Genomic DNA, 12834 nt, shown 5'->3' with positions numbered 1-12834 from the left:
CATAACTGGCATGTAGACAAGAATACTGCAGCCAAATCATCTCTGGACTGAAGTGTTTGGTGTCTGTCTAATGCTAATGGGCATTTGTTCTGTGCCCAGGATCTCCAAGTTCTGTAATTTTCTGTGCAAATGAGCCATGGTGAATTACACAGCTTCAGTGCTTTGGTAGCCCCTTATTTGTCTGCAGTCATAGAGGCATAAGAAGTGCCTTAAAATATGCTTGGAAAAATATGCTAGGATATCTTTACTGAGGGCCAAAAAATATGTGTTCTTGCATTTACTTAACAGTGTTGATAGAATGAAATTTTAACAAACATTTACAATATTGGAGCTTTTGGAGATTTGATTCTAATGTTTTTGCCATAAAGAGTTTATTTTCTTTATTTAAATACTATATAACTTATTTAGGACTAACAAATTTATAAGAGAAGATAATGGGATATTTAATATGCAATAATAAACTATAATATGTTTGTTAACAGGAAAGATTTTTCAATAATCTTCATATTGCCTAATCAAGGAGATAATCATTTTTATCACATGCTGCCATCATTTGGTTTATGGAGAAAGAAGTATTGAGGATCCAGTTGTTGTCCTCAGGTTAACTTAAAGTTATGTTGTAAACACTAATTTGTTTTTCACACTCATTGTCCAACCATTCATCATTTCTCGCCACAGTCTACCTTCAAGCCATTTATGTTCAGGATTTCACATGTCACTTGAGTTTCAAAGTGTCAACTTTCAGTGATCTCTTCATATATTTCATGAAAGAAGTGAGAAACATGACCCATTTTGGTAAAATTTCAAAACAGCAGAAATATGGAACAATTCAAGTACAAACAAATTGTTGCTAATGTTCTCTGAAATAAAAACTTTGCAATAATAACCAAGACCATCGTGCATGTCATATGCACTGTTTTATTCACCATCCCCCAGTACTATCCATGGCCGCTAGAAGCCACTGGATATAGATTTTGAAATTTACATTGTTGGGCATATACACCTCGCTCAATGTACTGCACAGGTCATTTGAAGAAGCTAAGGCTACTATTGTGAAGCTAAACAAGTGAGACCAGACTTAAGAGTGCTCTGCTAGACTGTTTTCAACATTCCTTGAGGATGTGATGGCTGCCTATCCTCCTCACTACAAATGACACAAAACTTTCAGATAATCATACAAAATATTCTCTGGTCGCCTGTCAGGCTAAAAGGCCAAACATCTCAGTGTTTACTTTTTAATGCGTGTTACCTACCAGAATATTTGCATTTCAAGATGATATTAAGTGATCTTGAGAAAATATCTCTATAGAGGCGCCTGGATGGTTGAGTTAGTTAAGTGTCTGCCTTCAGCTCAGGTTATGATTCCAGGGTCTTGGAATCAAGACCCTCCTCAGGCTCCCTGCTCAGTGGGAAACCTTCTTCTCCTGCTCCCTCCCCCCTCTGCTGCTCCCCCTACTTGTTTGCTCTCTCTCTCTCAAATAAATAAATAAAATCTTTAAAAAAATGAAAAAAGAAAAGAAAAGATCTTTACAAAAAAGAACTCTGTCTTCTAATGGTAGACATTCAAAACTATGATACATGGCTTGAGAGAGGTACCACTCAAATTATATTACAAACCACTACTATAATAATGACCACTACTATATTCCTTATTTCTAAAATGCCTATTTTACATGCACATAAGGAGAATGAAGTAATTTAACAAAACAGGTAAGGCTTTGAAGTTGTTTTTATTTTTATATTTAATTTTTAAAATTTTATTATTATTTTTAGAGAGGGAAAGAGAGGAGGGTGAGGAAGGGCAGAGGGAAAGGGAAAGACAGAATCACAAGCAGGTTCCATGCCCAGCATGGAGCCCGACGCAGGGCTCAATCTCACAAATCTGAGATCATGACCTGCGCTAAAATCAAGAGTCAGATGCTTAACTGGCTGAGCCACCCAAGCACTCCCGAAGTAACTTTTAAAGCATTTCTAAAAACTAATCTGTACTCTGATAATTCAAAATCCAATTTTTGCATTATAATTCAGCTTCATCCATTATTAGTAAGAACCTAGTTTCTGGGTTTGGATTTTGCCCTGGGGTTTGCTATTCTCAAAGCTTGGGCAGGCGGCCTTTGGTTCCTTCCATTGCTGCCAACTAGACTCCACTTCTGTTTCTCTTCCCCCAGAGAGAAACATAACGTCCTCGCTAAGACTCCTGTTCTATCTTAGCTTTCCCAAGAGTAAGAGTCTACTCCTGGTTTATACTTTTGTTTTTTTAAATGATTTTATTTATTTATTTGAGAGCAAGAGAGAGAGAGAAAATAGACTCCCTGGTGAGCAGACTGCCCAATGAAGAACTTGATCCCATGATCCGAGATCATGATGTGAGCCAAAGGTAAATGCTTAATCCACTGAGCCACCCAGGCATCCCTGGCTTTTGAATATTTCAGTGATATCCATTTGTCTACCAGCTATCCCTTAAGATTCCTCTTGAAATGTTATAGTTGGGGAGACATGTGTGAAAGGATTACTATATTTTACTGCTGGGGAAGTTCATCCTAGTCTTCTCCCCAAATAATCATTAGAAAGAGATGGCAGTTACCTATGCAGAAGCTGTGGACACCCAAGTCAGTTCTCTCTGGATCACACAAGGATGCTCATGAACTATATATTATCTTACAAACTTTCTCCTTAACACATATGGTCATCAACAAGTACTTTCTGGCTTTGGATCTGCATGTTAGAATCTATTTGAGGCCATGTGCTATGCATGTCTTTTTTTTTTTTTTTGAAACACAATCCACCTAGAGCCTTAGCATCTGATATTTTACTAGATCATGCCAAAATTCTGCATAGTAAGATACATATATATTTATTTTGGGATATTTTAACTTTTAAAATATTTATAATTTTTAAATTTTCAGTTAGCAGAAAAGTATGTCATAAATAACTGATGTCCCCCCAAAAAGATGGGAAGTGGTAGAACAGCGAAAAGGCAGGCTTTTTGAAGTCAGACAGAATTTGTAAAATGCAGCTCACTTTGGGCCAGTTATTTAAATCACCTCAGTTTTATAAATCAGCATAATTATTCCTTACTTATAAAGTTATTAAAGAAGCTGATGCATGTAAAAAATAAGTAGAGTTGAGTCGTCTTTTTAGAGATCAACATGTTTATCCATTTTTACTTTCACTTTACCTAGATTATTTCCACGGTAATTTCATTGGTTAGGCTGATTGACCATGCGTAGGTAGGGTGCACTGTTTTAATCATTAGTAAACACATTTCAGAAGACAGTATTCAGAAGGGATGATCAGCTAGCCAAATACTTTACACTTTAGCTCTTATTTTCTTGGAGAAGATTTCACTTCCTTCCCCTCCCTCTCTCTCCCACTGGGTTAAGTAGAAAACCCCCAAAATTGTTTTCATTTTTTGTTTCCTCTTTCACGTCTTAAGAAATAACTCCTATTCTACCCCACATCAAACACTGACATTTGGGATGCTGAAACCATTACCTGTCACTCTTTTACTTCTTCCCACACATTCCGAAACAGTCCAGATCCATTTACTTGTAAGTAACAGATGCTTCCTATATCCTCCCCATGAGTCTCTCCCCTCATGCCTTTCATATGATCTCTTCTTCTCTGAGGAAGAAAGCAGAACTTCCACACAGACCATGGAAAATCTCTGCACATCTGTTCCTGCCTATTTTCTTACTTGGTAAATAATCTTTTAGAAGATCTATACTATAGCTTGCAAAAATTCTGGTAGATAGGCCTCATTTTAGTTATTGACAGTTTCACATATATAAGAAAAAGGAATTTAAAAATATAGATGTAAATTTCCAGAAGACCTATTTCTCAAACATGAAAAGTATCTCCTATTGACCTAAAAATATCTGTCCCTGCTTAGGTGACACTGCATTAAATCTAATTCTCATAATTTTACTTCAGAAACATGTTTCCCACAATTAAAATATCCCAGATCACTTGTGTTTAATTCTTCAGAGAGTTTGGGTTAACATTCTTTTATTATAAACAAAACACAAACACAAAAACTTAGCTTAGGTTTAATGGAAGACCAACCCAGTTCCATTTCTTTTCACATCTGATTTCTGGTACTTTAATTGTCTTTATAAAAATCTAAGGAATAACAAATATTCATCATTATTACTGATCTGTATTGATTTACATATACATAGATGTAACATTTTAAAGCACTTCTTGAATTAACTATCTTAATTTAAAATAGCAAGGCAAGAAAGAATGTCTGATAGTCCCAAACACTTATTTGGAAAGTGCCCTCAGTGTCATTATAAATGCTCTATATACTTCTTTAGTATTTTCTAAGCATGAAGTACATTTAATGTTTCCTATTCTGTAAAGTCAACTAGAAAACACTTAAAAAAGGATAATCTGCTGTGCAGTGAAATGAATGATACGGGAGACATATACAAAGTTTGACATGGAGATCTTACATCTCACTTTAGCAGTTAATAGTATTTGTGAATTTACTGCGGGCAAAATTCATCCTAACTCATGCGTCCCTTTGTTGGTAATAAAGTTTTTGTGTTACATGACTACTATATATGTCAAACTTGTAAATCTGATGTACCAGCATGGAAATGTCTTTGCATTTACTGAATCTGGGGGAATAAGGTTGTGATTCATAAAATATTGCTTCATCAAGAGGACATTTGCTTTCCATCAAAGGCAAGACTACTGTAGTACTACCTGTTAGGAAAGAATTCAGATATTTTACAGGAAACAGTTGACTTTTTAATATTTTTTCTGAGTTCTTTTAAATTATTAAATAAGACACTTTTGACTTATACAGAATTATAATTAAGTGTTCAGACATAAGCTCTGACATGCTTTTTGGAGATAGGTTTTTTAGCACACTTTCTATAATTCATGATACTTTTTTTTTGAGAGACAGAGAGTGAGTGCAAGCATTGGTGGGTGGGCAGGGTGGAGAGGCAGAGGGACAGGGAGAGAATCTCAGGCAGACTCCCCACTGAGCATGGAGACCAATGTGGGGCTCAATCTCACAACCTTGAGATCATGATCTGAGCCAAAACCAAGAGTCAGACACTCAACCGACTGAACCACCCAGGCATCTCAATACATGATAGTTTTTAAGAGGGTCATATTCTAGTAGAATATGCTAATAAATACAATATACATTTATTGAGCAAATTTAATTAAAATAAAAATACAAATTGGGGCGCCTGGGTGGCTCAGTGGGTTAAAGACTCTGCCTTCAGCTCAGGTCATGATCGCAGGGTCCTGGGATCGAGCCCCGCATTGGGCTCTCTGCTCAGCGGGGAGCCTGCTTCCACCTCTCTCTCTCTGCCTGCCTCTCAGGTTACTTGTGATCTCTGTCTGTCAAATAAATAAATAAAATCTTAAAAAAAAATAAAAAATAAATAAAAATACAAATAATTATTTCTTTGTAACCTAAAATAAAACCGGTACATGTAGTATCTCCATTATTTTATCAGCAAATTTCTAGTTTCCTACTAGCAGTAAGTCATTGTGGTCTATTAAGAGAATAAATGTCTTAGTCTGCATTAGTTGTTCAAGAAAACATTCTGGAAGGATGGATGGATGAATGAGTCATTGCATGAATGGATCACTGGATGGATGGACTAGTCAACGGAAAGATGAGAGGGTGGCACCTGGGTGGCTCAGCCAGTTAACTGTCTGAGTCTTGATCTGAGCTCAGGTATTGAACTCAGGGTCATGAGTTCAAGCCCCATGTTGGACTCCATGCTGGCCATGGAGCCTACTAAGGAAAGGAAAGGAAAGGAAAGGAAAGGAAAGGAAAGGAAAGGAAAGGAAAGGAAAGGAAAGGAAAGGAAAGGAAAAGAAAAGAAAAGAAAAGAAAAGAAAAAAAAAAACGAGTGGCACAATAACTTATTGGGTTTTAGTAAAAACCTAATGAAAAAAATAATCAAAGTTTGATTTTTTTAAGTCTAGGAATCCAGAAGACAATTTTTCCTAAAAATGTGTGAATTTATGCTTTCTATTGTTAGTATAAAGTTAGTCAAGAATATTTGCTATCCCACAAAATTTTCACTTGTATAGTTAATGGCTCTATCACAAACAAAAACACTTGGGCAAGAAACAGGTTCTGATGACAAATCTCAATCTATCTAGCCTTTCTGTTTGCTCATCCTAAAAATTGGTCTAACTAAATTTGAATTCTCTCAAAATTTGTTTTGAGACAAAGATTCCCATACAAGGGGTTTCTTTGGAATGTGATCCCAGAAAATATCAGGAAAAAGGATAAGGAAAAGGTAACATTTAATGTTGCCTAAAGGGCAGTGTTCTACCAAGTTCTCTCTCTGGACAACTGGAGTTTAATCTTTCTGTGAATATTGCTACCAGTATCAAGAACACAGTTTTCAGAAATAGACCACCAAGGGGCGGAGCAGCTTACAATACAAATCAACCCACCAACCCTGTCATATGTCTATTGAGAGCTCTTTCTAGGAGGGAACACTCCCTCCCTAGCATGTTAGGTTTTCCACCTTTGGGGACTAGACACAGTGGCCAGAGAAAACCTTCATGCAGTTGGGAGTTCTCTGAGTTACAATCTGTACCAGAATGCACAGAAATACCACATGCTGTGGGGATCTTAGCAAGGCATCTGAAAGTAAAATAGTGACCAGGAACAGATATGGTTTCTGCCCTCACTGGACTTACAGTCTAGTGGGCAAGATGAACAAAAACAGAATTTCCTAAGTACTATTTTATAACTATGCTAAGTGCTAGGAAGAAGTACATGGCCTTATGAGAACATATGTGTTTTTAATAACTGAAAATCTGTGCTAGTGTTGATTAACCATCACATAAATAAAATGTTACACAAAACAGTACAACGTTGTGAAGTATCAAAACCATCCACTGATTTCTCAAGTTTTTTCCTCCATAGCAAATAATTTTATTATCTTGTTTCTTGATTCTGTTAGGAAGTCATGCTTTCCTTATTCTAATCAAGACATATTTATCTACACATTTATGGCTGGTCGTGAAGCCTTACACATGGAGGTGACGTGAGAAGCCCTGTCAGAAAGTAAAAGGCTAGACGTAGTTTTCATTTGCCCGAATTTGAATTAATTCCCTAAGCCATATACCCATCCATTAGGAAAAAGTGGAAGACTTATTGACTGAAGATGTTTCCGACAAACTACTGACCAACCATTTGGTTATTTCCAAGCTATGATAAGCCAGGTACAACTCCTAGTGTTAGAAATGATTCTAGCCTTAAAAATACAAGAAAATAAAAACAAAACAAAACAAAACAAAAAAACACCAGAGAAAGAGAGAGACAAATCAGGGGTTGCATTCTTTGGTATAGATATATACCACAAAATTAGGCCAGGCAAACCACAAAACAACAAAAAGCAACAACAACCTCTGTGATGGTGAATCTGTGTTCAGAGTTGCTAGAATATAACATTGAAAATGTCCATTTTTCAACTAGCAATTACAAAATATGCAAAGAAATAAGAAGGCATAACCCATGAGAAAGCAGTCAATAGACACTTCCTCTGGATGGACTATTAAGGTCGATCTTAGCAGAAAAAGCCTTCAATGTAGCTACTGTATATGTGTTCAAAGATCTAAAGAAAACCATATTTAAGAATTAGCCAGAAGGTAGATCAATAAAAATTAATCAAGTAAAGAAAAAAGGACACAAGAATTTTTTTTTAAAGAGTGTTATAGGAAAAAGGGGGACATTTTAAAATTACCCTGTATATGTCAACAAATCAAGAAGATAAAACAAGTATTAAACTATCACATCTAACAACAGATCCACAAAATAAATGAAGCAAAAACGAAATTTAAGCAAGAAACAGACAACATTCATAGTTGGCAATTTGCATACATCTTACTCAGTTTATACAGCTGAAAAGATTACGAGTTAGCAAGGATATGGTAGACTCAAATTCCATCAATGTGACCTAACTGAAGTCACAGTAACCCTCTACCTAACAGTAAAACAATACATAGGATTTTCAGTTGGGCATCTACATTCTCCAAGATAGACCTGTGTATTCAAACACTCTGTAATATGTTTAAAAGAACTGAAATCATTTAAGATGTTTTAAAAATGAGAAGAATTTAGAAATTAAGAACAAATAAATATGGGAAATCCATTAATGTGGGGAATAAACAAACACATGTTGACCAAATAAGAAATCACAAGAGAAGTCAGAAAATATTTTGAACTAAATAAAAGAAAAAGAGACATATCCACATTTATGGAATGTAATATAAACTATAAAGTATAACAGAATATAAACCATATTCACAAACTTTTAGCTAATCTGACCAAAAAATAAAAGAGAAGACTCAAATTACAAAAAGGAAGCCTGAAAGAGGCTCCACTATTCACAGTTATCACTCTTGACAGTACAGAAAGTAAAAGGATTATAGTGAATTCCCTTGAACAGCTTTATGGCAACAAACTATACAAATTATATTAAATGGAAAAAAACCAAATTTATAAAATGGGAAAATGTTTATAAGACAAAATTTACCAAAGCTTCAAGAATAAATGTAAAATATTAATAGACCTATTACCAATAAGGAAATATAATTAATAAATAAGAAAACTTCTTACAAGGGAAAGAAAGCCCAGACTCAAATGGCCATACTAATTAATACCACCAACCATTTAAAGGAAACAAAATAATTTTTCACAAACTACTAGAACACAGATGAGCAAACACTTCTGAACTCCCTCTGTGAAGCCCGTATTACCCTAGTAACATATATATATATATATATATATATATATATACACACACATATATATTATATATATTAACATATACACATAAACATATATAAACACATATATACATATATATAATCTCTACCAAACATTAACAATATAAATACAACAAAATATTTTTTAAAATTCAACATCCACGACCAATTGGGATTTACTCCAGCAATAAAATGGTTATGTAACACTTGAAAATCAGCCAGTATCAGGTCCTGTACTAGAGCAAGCTGAGTGCAGAGCATGCTGATTCTAAAGTACCCAACCTTGCATGACCCTGCAGCAATCTCAGAGTTTGAGCCCAAGTGCTTCGTCTAATTTACCCCAGCCCAGGCTCTAATCATTATTTTATACTTTATTAATAGAATGAAAGACAAAGCCAAATAATAATCCTGACAGATGTGAGAGAAGGACCAGAGAAAATCCAACACCACGTGAAAAAAAGAACTGTCAGCAGTCTAAGAATAGAAGGAAACTTCCTCAATAATCCAACCTGAAAAAGGGCATCTATAAAAAGCCACAGCTAAAACCATACAGAAAAATTCTGCCAGAATTGTAATTCAGTTTAGCAAGGCTACAGATCACAAGATCAATATATAAAAAGCAATCATAATTTTTAATACTGTCAACAATCAGAAATTAAAATTCAAAATACCATGTACAAGAGCATTGCAAATATTAAATGTCTGAGGTGAATCTGAAAGATAACCAAGAACCTGTACACTAAAGCTATGAAACATTGAGAGAGAATTTAAAAGATTAATATGGTTAAGGTATCAATTTTCCTCAAAATTACCTAAGATTCAATGCCTTAGAAACAAAAGCATAGTGTTTTTTCATTGCTGTTGTTAATAGGCGGATTAAAAAATTCATATGGAAATGCAAAAGGACTACAGTAGACAACATAATTTATAAAAGTACAAAGTCAGATGACCAACAGTATTTGATTTCCATTTGAATCTTCTAGCTTGGAATATCAACTATATTTCTTTATATAATTTTTTTAGTGATCACCCTAGAATATTCGATATATATTTATAACTAACCAACATCCACTTTCAAATAATACTACGCCATATCATGAGTAATGCAGACACCTTATAATATTCTCAATTCCTCCTTTCCATTCTTTAGAAGATTGCCATCACTAATTTCATTATGGGCCACAATCACATAATGTATCTTCTTCAAGATAACTTGAAAAGTTATCTATTACATTAAAAATAGGAAAAATAAAAGATTTTACTTGCCCTCATTTACTCCTTCTGTGACACTCTTCTTATATGGATCTGTGTTTCTGACCTATGTACTTCTCCTTCTCCCTAAAAAACTTTTAACGTTTACTGCAGAATAGGTCTGGTAGTGATGAATTCCTTTAGATTTTGGTTGTCTGCTCTATTTCCCCTTCACATTTTTTAAAATTTAAGTTCAGTTAGCCAACACATAGTAGTATATCATTAGTCTCAGATATAGTGTTCAACAATTTATCAGTTGCATGTAACACCCTGTGTTCATCACATCACGTGGCCTCCTTAACGCCCATCACACAGTTACCCCATCCTGCCACCCACCTCCCCTCAAGCTACCCTGTTTGTTTCCTATAGACAAGAGTCTTTCATGGCTTTCCTCCCTCTCTGATGACTTCCCACCCCTTCACTTTTTCAGAATAACTTTGATATAGAAAGAATTTTAAGTTGGTGGTTTTTTTGATGTTTGGGGTTTTCTTGTTTCTAATTCCATATTTAAATATTTTACTTCACTCTCTCCTTGCTTGTATGGTTTCTGATAAAAAGTTTATTGCAATTCTTATCCATTGCCTCTATTAAGGAATGGTATTTTTTTAAAATCTGGTTTCTTTCAAGATTTTCTTTGTAGTCACTGTTTTCTGTAGTTTGAATATAATGTATTGCCTATCTATACTTTTGGATATTTATCCTCTTAGTGTTCCCTGAGCTTCTTGGATCTAAGGTTTGAATCTGCCATTTATTTTGGAATATTCTCTGACATTATTATTCAAGTATTTCTTCTGCATATTTTTAACATTCTTCTTCTTCTGATATGCCAATTATGTGTGCTACACCTTAGAAATTATCCCACAGTTCTTGAATAGACTTTTCTGCTTTACAGTCTTTTTTTCTCTTTGCATTTCAGATGGGGTGGTTCTATGGACATATTTTAAAGTTCACTGATTCTTTCCATGGCCATTTCAAGTCTACTGAGGAGCGCATCAAAGACCTTTTTTTATTTGTGTGAAAGCGTTTTTGGCTTCTTGTGTTTCATTTTAGCTCGTTTTTTGGAGTTTCCATCTCTGCTTACGGTACCCATCTGCCTTGCTTGCTGTCTACTTTTTTTTAGTTACTATTCTAGCATATTAAGTCATAGTACTTTTAATGTCCCTGTCTGGCAATTCCAAGATCTGCAGTATAGCTGCGTCTGGTTTGATGCTGGTTTTGTCTACTAAAACTGTATTTTTTCTTGCCTGTTAAACATGCCTTATAAATTATTGTTGAAAACTGGACATATGAATTAACAAAGAGCAAAATAAATACAATTTCAGTGTGAGATTCATGTTAATCTGGCAAGGAATCGGGCTATGTTTAATATTTGACATATTGAGAACTGCGAAAGCTTCAGATTTCTGTAGTGTCCTTCTTTTTGTCTCCCACGTGGTCTTTCAGTTTTTCTAAAAACACCCCCCTAAATATATCCTGTAGCTTGCAGCTCTTTTAGCTATAATTCAATGTTATTATGCTGGAGCCCTGTTGTGATGGTAAATAGTAGGTAATGGGTAGCAATCTGTAATCTTACTATTAAATCTCAGTGTTTTAGTAGAACTTGGTTCCTGGCTTGACCTTCACAAGTGTTTCCAAGCCTTCCACCTTCCTTCCCCTTATTTGAAACAGTTTGGCTAAGTTGGCCTGCAGCTGTAAAATTGTTCTCCCTCCAGGAGGGATAAGGCTCTGATAAAATGTTACCACCTCCCACTCTCTCAGAGTAGGCCTTTGTTTTGTGGAATTATCTACATGCATTTCAAAATGGTTACATTTCTCCTGCCCAGCCAGGAATAGGGATTTTTCTTGTTTCTTCACTATTAAAATTTAGTGGGTTCCTAAGGGTAAAATCTACAAAATTATGAAGGCCCATCTACTACTATAGCTTTCACCAGTTTGCCCAGCTCATGCTAATCCACCCTCAGCCTCCAGCAAGTCAACCAAAGTGACTATGTAAGTTGTCCTACCAGTTTATGGTTTCTGTACCTTCTACTCTAGGTAAGCCTATCTCTGATACGATTCTCTATACTTGCAGTCTCTCTAGAATTTGGAGTGTTCATGTGCCATGGGAATCACAAATTCTCCAATGAGTCTAAGAAAGTCACCAAATTTCAATTTAACCTCTTTTCTTGGTGTGAGCACAGGAGTGCTAATATCCAAGTTCTTCTCATACTGTAGCTGAAACCTGAAGTCACAGATGGATTTTTCTTCTTCAAAATTAAATCAGTGTTTTATTTTTCAACTTCTTAAAAAATTTTAATACGGAATGCTTCACAAATTTGCATGTCATCCTTACGCAAGAAGCTATGTTTATCTTCTGTGTTGTTCCAACTGTAGTATATGGGCTGCTGTGGCAAGCACGTGCTCTTTGTTTTATACAATTATGCTGTTTGGGTGAGTGGAGTTTAACAATTCACTTTGGTTGATGAACAGATGAGAGGTCAGAGGAGAAGAGTTTTCTGTGTTGCCGAAAGAGAAAAGAAGAAGGAAAGCTCATCAGGTGAAGGACTGGTGGAGACCGACTCGGCTGCTGATGAACTTACTTCTCTAAGGAGAAACACTGAGGATGCAATTGGAGATGCTCAGATTCGAAGTCAATAATGTGCAAAAAAGAGAAAATGAGAGGGTGATCTTCCTAATTCTTTTTTTTTTTTTAAGATTGTATTTATTTATTTGACAGAGATCACAAGTAGGCAGAGAGGCAGGGAAGCAGGCTCCCTGCTGAGCAGAGAGCCTGATGCAGGGGCTCGATCCCAGCACCCTGGGATCATGACCTGAGCCAAA

General features: G+C 35.4%; 1 non-coding gene across 1 annotated transcript; it reads right to left on the bottom strand.

Annotated features, from left to right (window-relative positions):
- Positions 1–12305: 12305 nt before the first annotated feature.
- On the bottom strand, positions 12306–12411 carry LOC116871563. The gene has a single exon (XR_004383433.1). It is a non-coding gene; the product is annotated as a U6 spliceosomal RNA (small nuclear RNA).
- Positions 12412–12834: the final 423 nt, after the last annotated feature.

The sequence above is a fragment of the Lontra canadensis genome, unplaced genomic scaffold, assembly GCF_010015895.1.
Source record: "Lontra canadensis isolate GAN:19392208 unplaced genomic scaffold, GSC_riverotter_1.0 scaffold26, whole genome shotgun sequence".
NCBI classification, from domain to species: domain Eukaryota; kingdom Metazoa; phylum Chordata; class Mammalia; order Carnivora; family Mustelidae; genus Lontra; species Lontra canadensis.
This window is presented reverse-complemented; position numbering and strand designations above follow the sequence as displayed.